A 17,209-nucleotide genomic window follows, 5' to 3' on the forward strand; every position below is an offset into this window, starting at 1 on the left:
GTACAGCGCAGTTTTTCAGTCAGCTTTGTTTTATCCACTGAAATTTTCAAAGACCGTCTATCACCAGTTATTAGTAACACAAGCGGTGTTGGTGAGGGTTTGGAGTCCAGCAGACATGGCCATTTCATTCTCGTCCAGGTAACGTCCTTGATTTAATCACTCGTCCTTAAGCAAGTCTGTGAAGGTTGCGGCCAAGTCCTACAGAAGACATTGGACGGTGACAGCGGGTTCTAGTGGCACTAGCTGGTCCACTATGCAAGGCTGTCCCACGTGAACTGCCGTAAATCTACTCTGTGGCCGGTTGCGTTGTCCTTCCGTAGTTTGTCTCACGGCTACTTGGCAAAGCCTGCTGTTATGATATGCCCTTACCGCCGTCCGTACAGAAGTTGGAGAACTCGTATTATCATGTAATCGATGTCGATGGTTGGCTCGATGAAAGAGGAAGCAGTCATCGAAGAACGACGAGATGTACCACAATTCTCCTGGCTTAGGAAGGAATATGACACCAAGCGATCACGTATAAAATATCGGTAATCGGAAACTTGTTCATGTTGGTCCACCAGCAACCAATGCAGGAACTTTGTAGAGTCACGAACCAACTGCGAATCACTCAGGCCCTTTCTCAGCGCTTCACAAGGTGTTTGGCACCTCTGGAGCGTTCGAAGGCTTCACTTCGTGCAGAATTCTCAATGTTACAGATGATGTACAAATCTGTAATCCTGACGTCTTGTACATAATCGGTGATTCAAAACCATATCAGTCATATGTACCCTTCGCGGCGTTCTATGATGACAAACGCAATGTATTTTCCATTAGTCACACAGTTTATGGGAAAACCGAAAAAGAGAATCGAAATGTTTCGGATTTGGTATTACAGAGGAAAGTAGCAAATTAAGTCGGTTGATAATATTAAAAATGAGGGTTTTCCGCAGAACCGTTGAGGTAAGGAACAAATGTGATACAATAAAGGATGAAGACGATGGGTTGGTAGGTTGGTTGGTGTGGTCTTCAGTCCTGAGACTGGTTTGATGCAGCTCTCCATGCTACTCTATCCTGTGCAAGCTTTTTCATCTCCCATTACCTACTGCAGCCTACATCCTTCTGAATCTGCTTAGTGTATTCATCTCTTGGTCTCCCTCTACGATTTTTACCCTTCACGCTGCCCTCCAGTACCAAATTGGTGATCCCTTAATGCCTCAGAACATGTCCTACCAACAGATCCCTTCTTCTAGTCAAGTTGTGCCACAAACTCCTCTTCTCCCCAATTCTATTCAATACCTCCTCATTAGTTATGTGATCTACCCATTTAATCTTCAGCATTCTTCTGTAGCACCACATTTCGAAAGCTTCTATTCTCTTCTTGTCTAAACTATTTATCGTCCACGTTTCACTTCCATACATGGCTACACTCCATACAAATACTTTCAGAAACGACTTCCTGACACTTAAATCAATACTCGATGTTAACGTTTTATATTTATGTCTACGTTTTATATCTTCTCTACTTCGACCATCATCAGTTATTTTGCTCCCCAAATAGCAAAACTCCTTTACTACGTTAAGTATCTCATTTCCTAATCTAACTCCCTCAGCATCACCCGATTTAATTCGACTACATTCCATTATCCTCATTTTGCTTTTGTTGATGTTCGTCTTATACCCTCCTTTCAAGACACTATCCATTCCGTTCAACTGCTCTTCCAAGTCCTTTGCTGTCTCTGACAGAATTACAAGACGATAACAGAACATATTTCAAGATATTTGGAAATAAATTCTGCGATACTATAGGGAGCCGTAAAATTGTAAGAGAGGACACAGATTGCAATGTATACAATGATCAGCTAATGACGGTGGGTGTAAGTGCTACTGTGAGATGAAGACATTGAAATAGGAGCGGAAGTCGAGACGGGTTGCTTCAAATCAGTCACAAGAGGGTGTATTTTCACTGTCAAAGCGTCAACCGTTATTTTGTCTTGTTCTTTGGTATTCGTTGCCTCACTTTGTTACAGAAAACTGCAAGGTAGGGTTACGGTACAGATCTTCACTTCTCTGTGCTAGATGAAGAATGAGTATGGATATGTGTGAGTTTTGTTTTATTTCCGCCGGAATCGATGTTTTCTCGTGAAATGTGCGGATAACTTTCACCCCATTAATAGAGGTAAAGCCCTAATGGACATGCTGGAGAATGTCCAAAATCAAAGATCGACGTCATCCTTCCACAGCGTATAATTCATTCAATGAAAACAAACTCGAACATGTTGATTTTACTTTTTGCTCTAGGATTGTTGATAAAAGATACACATTTCCTCGGAGTCCTTCGTGGCTTCGTGGCAGCATAACTGAATGAAATCTTCACGGTTTTCAAGCCGCGTCAGTTGGAATAAAAGGCTTGAGCTTTCAGTGGCCGTCACCACCGTCGTCGCCAGCAGTGAAACCACTGACTGCTGCGGCCGGCATGGTTTTCCTATTATGCAGCCAAGATTCAGTCTCTTGCACCAGTCAGATAGGGCCGAAACGACGCGTGCGCGGAAGGTGATTGGTCAGCTCATGGCAGCTCCGGCTCGCCGCAGGACCGAGGCCTACGAGAACGTCGCGAAGGTTAAGCCGTCGGCACACCGTCCGTGCTGCCGAACGTTATCGTTGATCGTGCCAAGTTCAAAGTGCTGCTCAACGGTCAGGAACGATGCGACTTGTGCATACGGTACGTGTGTAATGACCATATAAAATTAATCGTCGGTAAAGTAGATGCCAGACTGAGATTCATTGGAAGAATCCTTAGGAAATGCAATCCGAAAACAAAGGAAGTAGGTTACAGTACACTTGTTCGCCCACTGCTTGAATACTGCTCGCCGCTGTGGGATCCGTACCAGATAGGGTTGATAGAAGAGATAGAGAAGATCCAACGGAGAGCAGCGCGCTTCGCAACGCACTCCAGCGACAGTTGAGGGATGTTTCTAGTTCGTTAATCACACTGTTTACTCATCGGGCGCGCGTAAAATTCCCACGTTAGCTCTATTAAAACGCACATTTCTTCCATCGTCCACGAAAAGGAAAGTACCACGTCCAATCAATGACACAGGCTTATAAAAGATCCAGTACAAATAGTGCTTTACAAAATCCTTTCTTTCAGGAGTGCTAGTTCTGCAGGGTTCGCAGGAGAGCGTCTGTAAAGTTTGGAAGATAGGAGACGAGGTACTGGCAGAAGTACAGCTGTGAGGACGCGGCGTGAGTCGTGCTTGGGTAGCTCAGTTGGTAGAGCACTTGCCCGTGAAAGGCAAAGGTCCCGAGTTCGAGTCTCGGTCCGGCACACAGTTTTAATCTGCCAGGAAGTTTCATATCAGCGCACACTCCGCTGCAGAGTGAAAATCTCATTCTGGAGTGCTTTACAAATTTGGTATACTTCTCCGCATAAGATAAACATTATTTCATGATTCTCACATTTTAGTACCACCCCAAGGTCAGTCTTACTTGATCACTATTCCTACCCAGTAGCAGAATCTTTGCAACATGTGAATTATGAAGGGTAAAAGAAGAAGGAGCAAAATATCTTTATACAAGTAGCGCAAGCTGTCCTTTAGATTGAGCCAATCGAACGAAGTCACGCCTCAAAAAAGGGGAACTTGTATTTACATAACATCAAATATTATAGTCTATACTTATATTAAACTAATAATAAAGTATCAGAACCTAATAAAAACGCGAATGCTAGGAAAAAAAATTGGTTGTGTCAGGGCGCGAACCACCGTCCCAACAAACAAACTGATTATTAGACAGTGACGCCATTCATTACGCTTAACCATCACACTTTTTGTATTTTATCATAGTATGTTACCTCCCGCTAAAAACCTTAATAGTACATATGTTACTAACTGAAATTTAATTGTAACACATTGTACCAAGAACAATGCGTTTTGAGTGGATCTTAAGTGTATCGCTGCCTTCAAATAGCCTACTCTCATTATACGCAAGTTACAATAATTCTTTTGCCACTAATATGATGTTTCTCATTATTTTACTGGAACAAATCACACAGTTAAGAACGGGTTTTGCAGTGATTCTCAATTTCCTGGTGCTCCGAACGGCATATATACATATAGGCTTGAAATGAATGCCATTTGGCGCCTCACAACTTTGTACTGAAGGGAGTCGGCGTGCTTGTGACGTAGGTGGCGTTGTACCATTTCATTGGTCAACGCTCAGACGCACGCTCAGAATATCTGACATGCCAGATATTGCTCTGCACGTTCGGAAAGACTCCCTAGCTTGCTATTTCATGCTGTGATGTCAGAAACTCGGCACGCTCAATGCTCAACGTTAGGATGCACGGTCCGTGTGCCGACGGTTAAGCCTGAACTCACTCGCTCGCTCGCTCGTTCAGCTCAGCGGACAAAATATGTTTCTAAACCTATCAACTCACAGCTGGGTCTGTCCGTACTAACGAGCATTGCATCTACTACCGGAATCTGCTATTATGAAGTCAGTACTACAAAAAATTTAATTTAAGATCAGTACTCGATGTAAATGGTATTACGGCTTGTTTATAGCATTTAGTCTCTTTGTTTAACAGTCCTCATTTCAGACAAGAAGTGGTGCCTCATGCAACTGCTAATGACTTTGGCATGATTTTATTTTTATTGTACCCCAATACAGCTGTACCAAAATTATAAGTAGGACTCCCGGTAATTGTAGGACCCATAGCAGTAAGACTCCATAATAGCGGATTCCAGAGAAGATGCAGTTGTCGTTTGTACGAACACACACAGTTGGGAGTTAACAGGTACAAACGTATTTTGTCTGCTGAGTTGAGCGAGCGAGCGCTGGTCTACCTTCGTTTCGTACGCGCTGTGGCCTGTCTTTCTCGTAGGCGTCGCGCAGGACTGTGTGACGTCAGATGTCGTGTGGGGTGGGGGGTGGGGGGGTGCAGCCTCACAATTGAAACTACAGCTCTTGCCTCCCTACAAGAGTCAATCATCCGTCGTTGCTTCCTTCCGACGTCAAGATCCCACCACCCGCCGTACTGAGTGTCTAGCCCCGGTCTCTGCTAAAACTGTTGCTGTTAATTGTGATTTGAGACGCCTCTTTTATAAAGGAATGCCAGTATGTTGTTTTCAAGCAGTATTTTGCGCCGTTTTCCAGGCAATGCTCAGCTATGGCATTCTTGTCAAGCTCCCTTTGTTTAATATATCGCTTGTACTCGGTACACCTCTCTACAACTGTGCGATCTGTCTGACCTACTAGATGCTGCCGGGCTGGTCCCGGCGGTGGTTCGAGTCCTCCCTCGGGCATGGGTGTGTGTGTTCGTCCTTAGGATAATTTAGGTTAAGCAGTGTGTACGCTTAGGGACTGATGACCTTAGCAGTTAAGTCCCATAAAATTTCACACACATTTGAACATTTTTGAAGATGCTGCCGCATTCGCAAGGAACAGCATACCCACCGCGCACACGAAGAGCTGTGTTTTCTTTATCAGGGTTGCAATATATTTCGTGTCTTTGGGAAGGGCCGGGACACCGGCCCCATTCCGTGTCTTTGTAGCAGATGTCCTAGCTTGCTGCTCGTTTCCCCACAGTATGCCCAGAAAGCAGCCGTCTTGGCCTCTTCAACCGATTCGCAAGCGTCCTTCTTCGGTGATACCTGAAAACGTACGAAATATCTCCATTGCTATAACCACTCTCTCTGAATACGTGTCGTCAGAAATAACTGTCGCACTGTTTACTAAAGTGTCCAGGACTGCTTGCTAGAGTGCAGGGTGGCGAAAACAATTGTCGTTCAAGTGCCGATCAGAGTGCATTGGTTTTCTGTACACTGAATGAACAATCCGGCCTCCTGCTTTCCGCTCAACTAAAACACCCAAAACGGTAGCTTGCCATCATTCTCCATCTCGATGGTAAATTTAATGTTGGGATTGACACCTTTCATGTGGACGACGAACTGCAGCAGTGTATTTTCGCCGTAAGGCCATATCAGGGAGATGTTGTCGACGGACTTAGAATGAAAGACGAACGCAATGTCGCCGAGATCGGAGCCTGCTCCTCAAAATGCTCCATGAAGAAATTCGCGACTACCAGAAACTGTGCTGTCCGTCATTTCATAATATTCGCCGCGCTATAGCAAGTCGTTGCTGTTAGAATATGGCGGAACAATTAGACGATCCCAGGTGAAAACTTTTGGGCAAAGAGATCCAACGTATGGCGCTGTGGTTCTGAACACTGACGATTGCCACCTGAAGGTGATACGTTTATTAGAAGGCGGTGCGTACCAGAAGCTTAGCGGCTATCCGACACAGGCAATCGTCAGGAAGACAGAGAAGTAATTAAAGCACTCTGCTTTACCAGACGAGGTAGTAAAGAAATTAATGCCTCGTGCCTCCAGACCTCTCAGTCTTTGTGAATTGCCGGAGATACATGAGAAAAATTTACCTCTTAGGCCCATTTAGATAGCAATCATCCTGCCCTCCTACAGACTGGCAAAACACCTCGTACTATTGTTAGCACCGAAACTGTGACTTTCTAAACACCATGAGTCACTTTTTACGAAGGTACCGATACAAGATGCGCTGTATCTTTTGGCCCAACAGTTCCCACCTATAATCGTCTAATTGTTCCGTCATTTTCTAACGACAAAGTACTTTTTGTGCTGTGACGAATGTTGTGAAATAACGGATGGCACAGCGATGCGATTACCACTGTCGCTGGCAGTCGCGAATTTCTTCATGGAGTACTTTGAAGAGCAGTCTCTGGACTCGGCGACGTTGCGTCCGTCTTGCTTCAAATGGTTCAAATGGCTCTGAGCACTATGAGACTTAACTTCTGAGGTGATCAGTCCCCTAGAACTTAGAACTACTTAAACCTATGTAACCTAAGAACATCACACACATCCATGCCCGAGGCAGGACTCGAACCTGCGACAGTAGCGGTCGCGCGGCTCCAGACCGTAGCGCCTAGAACCGCTCGGCCACTCCAGCCTCCCGTCTTGCTTTCTAAGGTACATCGACAATACCTTCCTGATATGGCCTCACGGCGAAAGTACGCTGCAGCAGTTCGTCGCTCACATGAAAGGTGTCCACCCCAACATTAAATTTAACATCGAGATGGAGAATGATGGGAAGCTAACGTTCTTGGGTGTTTTAATTTAGCGGAAGGCAGGAGGCCGGCTTGTTCATTCACTGTACAGGAAACAGACGCACACTGATCGGTACATGAACGCCGATAGTTTTCACCACCCTGCACTCTAGCAAGCGGTCCTGAACACGTTGATACACAGAGCAAAAGTAATTACTAACGACGAGCACCTACAGTCTGAATTGCAGCGCTTGAGACACGTGTTCAGGGAGAATGGTTATAACAATTGAGACATCTCAGACGCTTTCAGGTACCACCAAAGAAGGATGCCTTGCGAATCGGTTGAAGAGGCCAAGCCGGCAGCTTTCCTGCCATACCGTGGGGCAACGGGCGGCAAGTTAGGACGTCTGCTACAGAGACATAGACAGAGGCCAGTGTCCCGGCCCGTCCCCAAGATACGAAATATGTTGCGCCCTGTTAAAGAAGACATAGCTCTTCGTGTGCAACGATATTCCTCTCAACAGCGAGTAGTTTACCTTCCATAATGTTCGCATACGCATTTACAATACGCTGACGCATGTTGTCAGGCGTTGTCGGTGGATCATGACAGCAAATATCCTTCAACGTTCCGCACAGAAAGAAATCCGGGGACGTCACATTCGGTGAACGTGCGGGCCATGGTATGGTGCTTCGACGACCAAAGCACCTGTCATGAAATATGCTTTTCAATACTGCTTCAACTGTACGCGAGCTATGTGCAGCACATCCATCATGTTGGAAGTACATCGCCATTCAGTCATGCAGTGAAACATCTTGCAGTAACATCGGTAAAACATTACGTAGGAAATCAGCATACATTGCACCATTTAGATTGCCATCGACAAAATGGGGGCCAATTATCCTTCGTCCCATAATGCTACACCATACATTAACCCGCCAAGTCGCTGATGTTCCACTTGTCGCAGCCATCGTGGATTTTCCGTTGCCCAATAGTGCATATTATGCCCGGTTTACGTTACCGCTGTTGGTGAATGACGCTTCGACGCTAAATAGAACGCGTGCAAAAAATCTGTCATCGTCCCGTAATTTCTCTTGTGCCCAGTGGCAGAGTTGTACAAGACGTTCAAAGTCGTCGCCATGCAATTCCTGGTGCATAGAACTATGGTACGGGTGCAATCGATGCTGATGTAGCATTATCAACACCGACGTTTCTGAGATTCCCGATTCTCGCGCAATTTGTCTGCTACTGATGTGCGGATTAGCCTCGACAGCAGCTAAAATACCTACTTGGGCATCATCATTTGTTGCAGGTCGTGGTTGACGTTTCCTATGTGGCTGAACACTTCCTGTTTCCTTAACTATCGCAAGTATACGGCGAACGGTCCGGACACTTCGATGATGTCGTCCAGGATACCGAGCAGCATACACGACACACGCTCGTTTGGCATTTTGATCACTATTGCCATACGTCAACACGATATCGACCTTTCCCGCAATTGGTAAAAGGTCCATTTTAACAGGGGTATCACGAAGCAAATACCGTCCGCACTGGAAGAATTTTACGTGGAACCATGCACTTATACGTTTGTGTCTAGTACAGCGCCATATATCACAAAGCGAAAAAAGTGGTCCAACTAAAACATTCATATTTCTTTACGTACCACACGAATATGTTATAAACATGGGGGTTCCTATTTTAAAAAACGCAATTAATATCCGTTTGACCTATGGCAGCGCGATCTAGTGGGCCAGCCATAGCACCATCTGGTTTCCCCCTTCAAGCTAGACGAGTTTCGTTCTTTGAATTTTTTTCGTTTGATGCTTATTTCGTGAGATATTTGGACCGGTCACTATCAATGCATCACCCTTTATACGTCAGTCAATTCACACAGTTGTAGAGCGTTGTACTGAGCGACAAATTAAACAAAGGGAGCTGGACAAATTGGCCATAGTTGAGCAGTGCTTGGAAAAGAGCTCAAAATTCTCTTTGAAAACACTAGAGTGTTGTAGCATGCGTCAACATACTGGGATTCCGTCATAAAACAGGCGTCTGAGATCAGAATGAACAACAAAAATTTTAACAGAGGTCGGGGGTATACACTTAGTACGGCGTGGAGGTGTGCTTTGGACGTCGAGAGGAAGCAACGGCGGATGCTTGACACTTGTAGGGAGGCGTGAGCTGTAGTTTAAAATGTGACGCCGGCTCCTCGCGCCACGTGACGTCCCGGGCCGGGCCGGAGCTGCTATGAGCTGGCCAATCACCTTCCGCACACGCGTCATCTCAGCCCTCTCTGATTGGTGCCAGAGGCCGAATCTTGGCTCTATAAGCGGAAATCTTCCCAGACACGGCAATCAGTGGTTTTACTATTGACCGCGATAGCGGAGATGGCCATCGAAAGCTCGAGTATTTTATTGTAACTGGTGTGGTTTTGGAAACCGAGAATATTGTATTCAAAAGACGTATATCATATCATCGAGCTACGCTGTTATATCAGTTTTTAATTCTCTGATGTGGTGCGATCGATGATCTCAGAAATATGCTGTCTGACACGAAACAAAATGAAACTTCACAGATTGAGAGAGAATATAATATTATTTCACTGATTACAAAAATGTATCAGATTTAAAAATCAATTGGCATTATAAGCCCACTTATTATTATGACGTCATAGTTCCTACAACCAGGATACACTGATTCGGTTGGGAAGAATGTCACATAGGCTTTTTATCATCTCTTGAGCCTATATGGTCCACAACTGTTGTAACTGGTCGTTGATGTCCTGGACACTGGCATTGGGACCGAGCTGACGTCCATCCCAGTCCCGCACATATTCTATAGGGGACAGATCCAGGTGTCCTGCTGGCCACCGGAATACATCACACAGACGTTTCATAGAGACACTTACCAGGTGTGGACGAGCATTGTGTTGTTCAGACACGGCACCACGATAAAGATGTACACCTGAGGAAGGCGTAGGTTGTGGTGACAAACCATTGTACCGCTAGAGTTCCCTCAATCACTATCAGTCATGACTTGAAGTCATACTCAGCGGCTGCGCTCGTCACGACTCCAGGAGTAACACCACTGCGCCTCTCCAAAACAACGGAAGAACGGGACCTCTCCACAGGTAGGCGCCTTACTCGGCAACGATCTCAAGTAGTGTAGAACCACGATTCATAGCTGAACACAGTGCGACGCAATTCAACAATTCTTCCTGGTCATGGCATCACTCCGAACACAACCTTTGTATTGTGGGGTTAGCGGAAGACTACGCGTGGCAGTGTCATTCCTACTGCTAGACTCCGACCAGCGGTTCAAGATGACAAAGAATGCGACAGGGAGTCCACTACATGTCCTCGGACGGCAGGCGCAGATGCGAAGCTGAGACGATGTGCTTGACACATCGTATGGCGACCTTCACATGTAGTGGTCAAACGTGATCTGCCAGAACCTTGACGACGAATATGTCTGTCCTTACGTTCGCATGCGTACCAAAATGACTTCACTGTCACAAGCGAGTGCCCCACAAATCTCGATACTGCGCGATTCGACCAGCCAGACAAACGTAGATCCACAATGAGATGTCTCTGGACTTCTGTCAGGTGCTGATGACGCTATCTCACACAACTACGCGCCATCTCCGTGTCCTTCACAGTAATCGCTCAATATCTGGCGCAGTTCGCGTTCTTTATATACTATACCAGGCCTGGTAACAACACTAAACACGAAAACACTAATGTAATCTGGTGGCACTTCTATCCGTGACAGAGAACTGCAACTCGAAATCATTTGCATACCCACTGATTGTGTGTATGTGTAGAGCCTATGAAATTACATTGACATCCGGACATCTCTTCCGGATGGTTAACTTTTTCTTGTCAAGTTGTGTACTTATTGTCTGGCCCTGAAAGAGGCAATATGGTCTCACAAGTAACTCATGTAAAAAGCACTTGAAGATCAACTGTGGTTCTGTTAGTGATGTTCCTAGAAGCCTGAGTTACCTAGGGGATCGTTGTAAATAACTCTGTTTTCAAACATTGCAAAAATATGACCGAACTTCAAAACTAATTGGTGCCCCTCTATGAGAAAAATTTATAATGTGGAAGTAAGTGATTTTTGTAAGATAGATGCAGCGTTTCATAACACGGATACATGTACGTTATACGTTTTTCGAATAAAACCTTACAAATAAACAAACATATATATAGACTTTATTTATAGTCAAACAATGTACAAAATAAATCAAAACATTACAAAACTCACATTAATACACAAAAGAAAACAGAGGGACATTTCATCAAACCATTAATACACAAAAAATAAGCCAGAAATATTTCCTTACATCAATCTTTCTTATACGTTTCTGTGTGAACGTCCCAAGTACGTATCAGGGGAAGAAAAAAGTAAGTTGTACTGTTTATGATTTTTGTTTCTGAATATCAGCCTTCAATGTCAACAGCTGCCTCAAAATGTCGCACAGTGAGCACTCAATACTAGCCAATGAGTTTTGCGGAGTAATAGCTTCTGCAGTAGCAAATGGAACGTTACTGTGACTTTACCACATCGTTCCTTCTGTATTTTTTATTTGATGGTAAAACTTCAACAACATAAACAGACCTGTCCTACAGTAGTCATACACGGCTGAGATTGGTTCATTTTATGACTATTAATGCTACTTAGTGTGTTTAACTGAGATGTAGCCACTTTAGAAGCGTTTGAGAACTCCTTGGTGATTTAACTAACTGTCTAATTTTACCCCTTTTGGTAGAAAGGTCCCTTGTCATCATAATGAGTGTAAACTTAATTTATTATGTTTCAGTAAGTAGTTTTGCAACAAATTTTAAAAAAAAGTAATTTTCTGGTACCACATGTTTCATTGTATTGGGTGTATATATTAGTCGTTAAATGAAAGTAAGAAGCAGTGTATGAGATTTCAACTATGCACCTCCCTGAAACATTGCTTTCGGAGTATTTCTCAGAGTTCCTATGCAAGTGAACTAAGTGTGTAAGGATAGCTTCTGAAATCGCACCGGAAGGAGAAGTGTGTGTACTAGGACATTCAGTTTGCAAAAATACTCCAACGTCTATTTTTCATTACATTAACGGTACGCAAGGATTATAATCCGAAATTTTCCTCACTGCTTTAAGTAGCAGTTTGAAATGTTTGCTAGCCCACTGTACGACATTTTAAATATACAGCGACGGTCGTTAAATATGCTGCGGTGACGTAGGCAATATGTGGTTATGGCATTTACCTGAGGTATACAAATGTAAACTGAATGAAATGTTAATGGATAACACAACGCAGCCCATCGAAAGTCTTAATATGCGGATGATATAACTGAAAACCGTTTCATGAAATAAGTATGGTATTGGATAACGAACAAAATTTACACACATTTTAACACGCTTTTGTGATTTCAGCAAAAATAGGTCGACTAGTTCGTAGAACACAGTTCAGTGGCTGCTGTGTGTGTCTGTCTCATAAGCAACAGATTTTACTACTGGAGGCCATGTTTTTCCATATATGGTAGCAATTTCTGGAGTGAAATACGAAAAGAATGTCTTCACCAACTATTTATTTCATTCTGTCTCCAGCTTCGAGACCAAGCAGCCTAAGCGAATTAGGAATCATGACTTCTTAAACACGGACGAGCAGAGAAAATATTCCAGATATTATCCATCTCAACGGGGTGAAATAAAGTGTTTTGTAATTAATTTTGGCTTCAGTTTGGCAGTTTTTGTAACTTAAAAGTCAATCCTTTAATTTTTAGTCCCGTGGGACATTGCAGTTTCAGAAATACAAAACAACGGGAAGCCATTGAAGTCTCATCAAAAAAGTTTAGTTAAGTGCAATCCATTCTCAGAGGCTGTAGTTGTGTGGAAATTGTCCGTCCATTCCGCACTTCAGACTAGGCACACACGTCTCAGAAGATGATAAAATTTCTGCAACCACGACGATTTCGTATGGTAATGGAGGTAATACGTAAAAACATTTAATTGGTAGAGACTTTCAGTGTCTGTTATTAATTATGATTTCTTACGTTTCTAATGTATGTAACACATGAAGATGAAGCACATAATATATTTCGAAATGAAGAACTACACTGGAAGAAAAATGTGAATTTCATCACCATATACTGAGGTAGATAATATACTGGACAGGATACCTTCTTGTGTACGTTGTGAAATCGCTCAGTAAGTTGCATGGCGAGAGTATCGACGACGGAGTTTTCAAGACGCTCAACTGAAATGAGACGCAGCGATTTGCAAGTGTGCTTATGAAATTAAGACGCCAGATTTACTTCATTGTCTGTGATGAATATTACCTAGCTGAGCTTTTTGCCATTTTGTACACCATTTCTCAACCTGTAGTCTCTATTTTTGTGTAGTGTGTCGTCGTGACAGAAATAGAAGCCACTGAATAACACTGACTGAAAACACACACACACATAGACAGAAGGACTTTTATGGTCGTTTACGGATGTGATGTGACCATTTCGGCGTCTTATTTCGACCGCAGCTCAGTTGAGACTAGGCTTCCCTGCCTGGTAAAGTTGCAGTGACCACGTCGTAGCCATGTTGTCTACAGCCTGTAGGTCGTGGACTGGTGTGATCTAATGAAATAAGTAAATTGTCGGTCAGACAGGATGTCTGCATATATTGATTTCACAGCTGATATGGTAGACCCCGTGTCCCAATAATTTGGGGTCAGACTTAGATAGTCTCATTGAGCATCAGAAACTGAATACTTGGAGATGAGAAACCAACGATATGAAACGAGCATTTCAGACGGTGCGAGTTCTCGAATGAGACCCGTATTTTATCTGCTCATGTTTCAAAATGGACCATGCTACCGGGTGCGATTTCGAGATGTGCTGTCACAAATATAGTAGATTATACTATCTATTTTCCGCGAAATGATGGGGTTTCAACAGGACGATATTCCTACCCACTTTAATAGCAATGTCGTGATCATTCTAAAAGCAGATTATCCCAGTGCCAATTTCTTCTGTGCCAATTCCGAAGAAGACAGGTGCTGACAGGAGTGAATATGATCGAAATACCAGTTTAAAAAGTGGTTATTTTAAAATACTGAGACAAATTATTTACAGAAGAATGGAGAAACTTTGTAAGTAGGCTGTTTAGGTTTTCTTATTGGTAACGCCACGTAGCGCTCTGTGAGAGAATCACTGGCTGTGCTGTGTGCAGTCTGTGGCTAGTTTGCATTGTTGTAATACTCGCCATTGTAGTGTTAGGCAGCTGGATGTGAACAGCGCGTAGCGTTGCGCAGTTGGAGGTGAGCCGCCAGCAGTGGTGGATGTGGGGAGAGAGATGGCGGAGTTTTGAACTGCTATATTTATATATGATGATATCAAGGTAAATATATTGTTTGTTCTCTATTAATATCTTTCATTTGCTAACTATCCCTATCAGTAGTTAGTGCCTTCAGTAGTTTGAATCTTTTATTTAGCTGGCAGTAGTGGCGCTCGCTGTATTGCAGTAGCTTGAGCAGCGAAGATTTTTGTGAGGTAAGTGATTTGTGAAAGGTATAGTTTAATGTTAGTCAGGGCCATTCTTTTATAGGGAATTTTGAAAGTCAGATTGCGTTGCGCTAACAAAATATTGTGTGTCAGTTTAAGCACAGTCCTGTATAATTGTTCAAAGGGGACGTTTCAACTTGTAGAAGTCGATCTCGGGGAATATCAGTTTTAGTTTCGGAAAAATGTAGAAATATGCGAGACAATACTCATGCTACGTCTTATCTTGGAAGACAGACTACAGGAAGGTAAACCAAATTTAATAACATTTGTAGACTTAGAACAAGCTTCCGATACTACTGGCTAGACTATACTTTTTGAAATTTTGAAAGTAGTAGAGATAAAATATAGGGACTTACAGGTTGTACAGAAAATAGACCGCAGTTATAAGAATCAAAGGACAAGAAAGGAAGTTATAACAGAAGGGAGTGAGACAGAGTTGTACCTATCCCGATGTTATTAAAAGCGCACAATGAATAAACATTGCCGGAAACCAAGGAGAAAATCTGAACTAAAATTAAAGTTCAGGGAGGATAAATGAAAACTGTGAGGTTACCTGAAGACATTGTTATTCTCTTAGAGATGTCATAGGATTTAACTGGTAGGTTAATCGGAACGATGGTGTCTTGAAAAGAGGTTATAAGATGAAAATCAAGAATATTGAAGTGATCAGAATCGAATGTAGTCGAATTAAGTCAGGTGATATTGACGGAATTAGGTTAGGAAATAAGGCACTAAAAGTAATAGGTGTGTTTCGCTATTTGGGCAGAAAAATAACTGATGAGGGGCAAAGCAGACATATAAAATACATAGTGTCTATTACAAAGAAAGCAGTTATGAAAAAGATGAAGTTGCTGGTACTGAATATAAATTCAAATTTTATGAAGTCTCTTTTGCAGGTATTTGCGTACAATGTATCCTTGTACAGAAGTGAAACATGGACTATAAGGAGATCAGACAAGAAGAGAATAGAGGCTTTGAAGTAAGGTGCTACAGAAAAAAAATGCTGATAATCACTTGGTTAAATCGAAAAACTAATGAAAAGGTATTGAGTCGAATTGGGAAGAAAAAATAATGGCACAACTTGACATTAAGATGGGATCGATTGATAGGATGTATTCTGAGGCATTATGGAACTGTCATTTAAGACCTGAGAGCAAGTGTGAGGGTAAAAATTGCAGAGGGAGCCCAAGATACGAATGCGAAAGGGAAGCAGTAGTTAAGAAGGAAGTGATACAGCGGATTAGCTACTTACGTAGCGTAAGTAGTAATGGAAACTACGGAGAGGACTGGGAACAGAATTACAGTAAGAGAAAAAATTAAAAGTTTGGGATTTCCCGAAAACATTGAAACTCTCTTAGAGATTTCAGGGGCTTGGGATATCACCCGAACGGAGTAGATAGTGTCCAAAAGTGGAAACAAAATGAACATCAACAAAAATAAAACAAAGGAAACGGAAGGTAGTAACATTAAGTCAGGCGATAATGAAGCAGTCATTTTAGCAAATGAGACACTAATAGTATTATACTAGTTGTAACTCTAGAGCAGAAAAATTACTGATTCTGGTGGAAGTAGAGATAATATATAAACGTGTTAGGCATTTGTTTGGAGTGAAACTTTGTATGGAAGTGAAGTGTGAACGATAAATAATTGAGGCAGGAAGAGAAACGTTTGAAAATTTGTGCTACACATAAATGCTGAATGTTATGTGAATAAATCGAATAAGTAATGGAGAGGTATTGAGTATAATTTGGAAATAATATAATTTATGGCTCAAGTTGACGAAAGGATCGGCTGATGTGATACGTCTTGAGGTACCACTGGGGGGGGGGGGGGGGGAGGCGTGAGGGAGGCGGCGGTTAAGATTTTAGTGGGTACCAATATCTGACTTGAAATGGGTATAGGGTGCAGCATTTTTGCAGAGATGAAGAGAGTTGAATAAGATAAGTGCTGTGGAGAGCTGAATTATAGCCATCTTCTGAAGATTAAAATAATAGCAACGCCAGTGATGATAACACCCTTCCGCCGTTTAGAAACACAGATATAAAAGATATTGTGAAAATCATTGTGAAGGTTTAACAAGTTTCCTCAAATCAACAAATTATTTGCATCTTACATCAGCTGAAGTGAAGTACCACCTACATCATCAAGATCTAGATCAATGTACTCTTCGACAGCTTCAACAGGGCAAACAAGGTGCCTCCAGATACCTTGAGAGATATTGGCATTCACCCTGTTGACTTTCACCACGTCTAGGTGCAGAGTGTGGTGCTTAAATTGGACGCTAGGAGGTGGTCAAGGTAATGAAGTCTAGCATTAGACGAAGATGGAATTCATTCATTTAGACCTCTATTTATTTAAATCTAATCTTCGTTAGTGCTCTAGCTTATTTTTAAGCAATTATCGAGTGTTATGTTGTATAAAATGTATAATTCGTTGTCACCACATATTTTACCTCCACATCTTTTTAATATCTTTAATGTTTGTTACAGCGTTTCTTCAGGTATGTGAATAAATATTCACACTGAAATTCTTAGTCTGTTCTTAGCTTTATTCTTTGGTCACTGTTATATATCTGTAAATGTCTCCCACCTTACGTGCTCTTAT

The 17,209-nt window shown here is 42.7% G+C and overlaps 1 protein-coding gene and 1 non-coding gene across 2 annotated transcripts in view; one reads left to right on the forward strand and one right to left on the reverse strand.

The window, feature by feature from the left end:
• LOC126481858 (orexin receptor type 2-like) overlaps positions 1-17,209 on the reverse strand; it is a 197,751-nt gene that overhangs the window by 112,232 nt on the left and 68,310 nt on the right. The window lies entirely within an intron of this gene.
• Positions 3,234-3,308, forward strand: Trnas-uga (transfer RNA serine (anticodon UGA)). Its single transcript has one exon. It is a non-coding gene; the product is annotated as a tRNA-Ser (tRNA).

The sequence above is a fragment of the Schistocerca serialis genome, chromosome 5 (assembly GCF_023864345.2).
Source record: "Schistocerca serialis cubense isolate TAMUIC-IGC-003099 chromosome 5, iqSchSeri2.2, whole genome shotgun sequence".
NCBI classification, from domain to species: Eukaryota; Metazoa; Arthropoda; class Insecta; order Orthoptera; family Acrididae; genus Schistocerca; species Schistocerca serialis.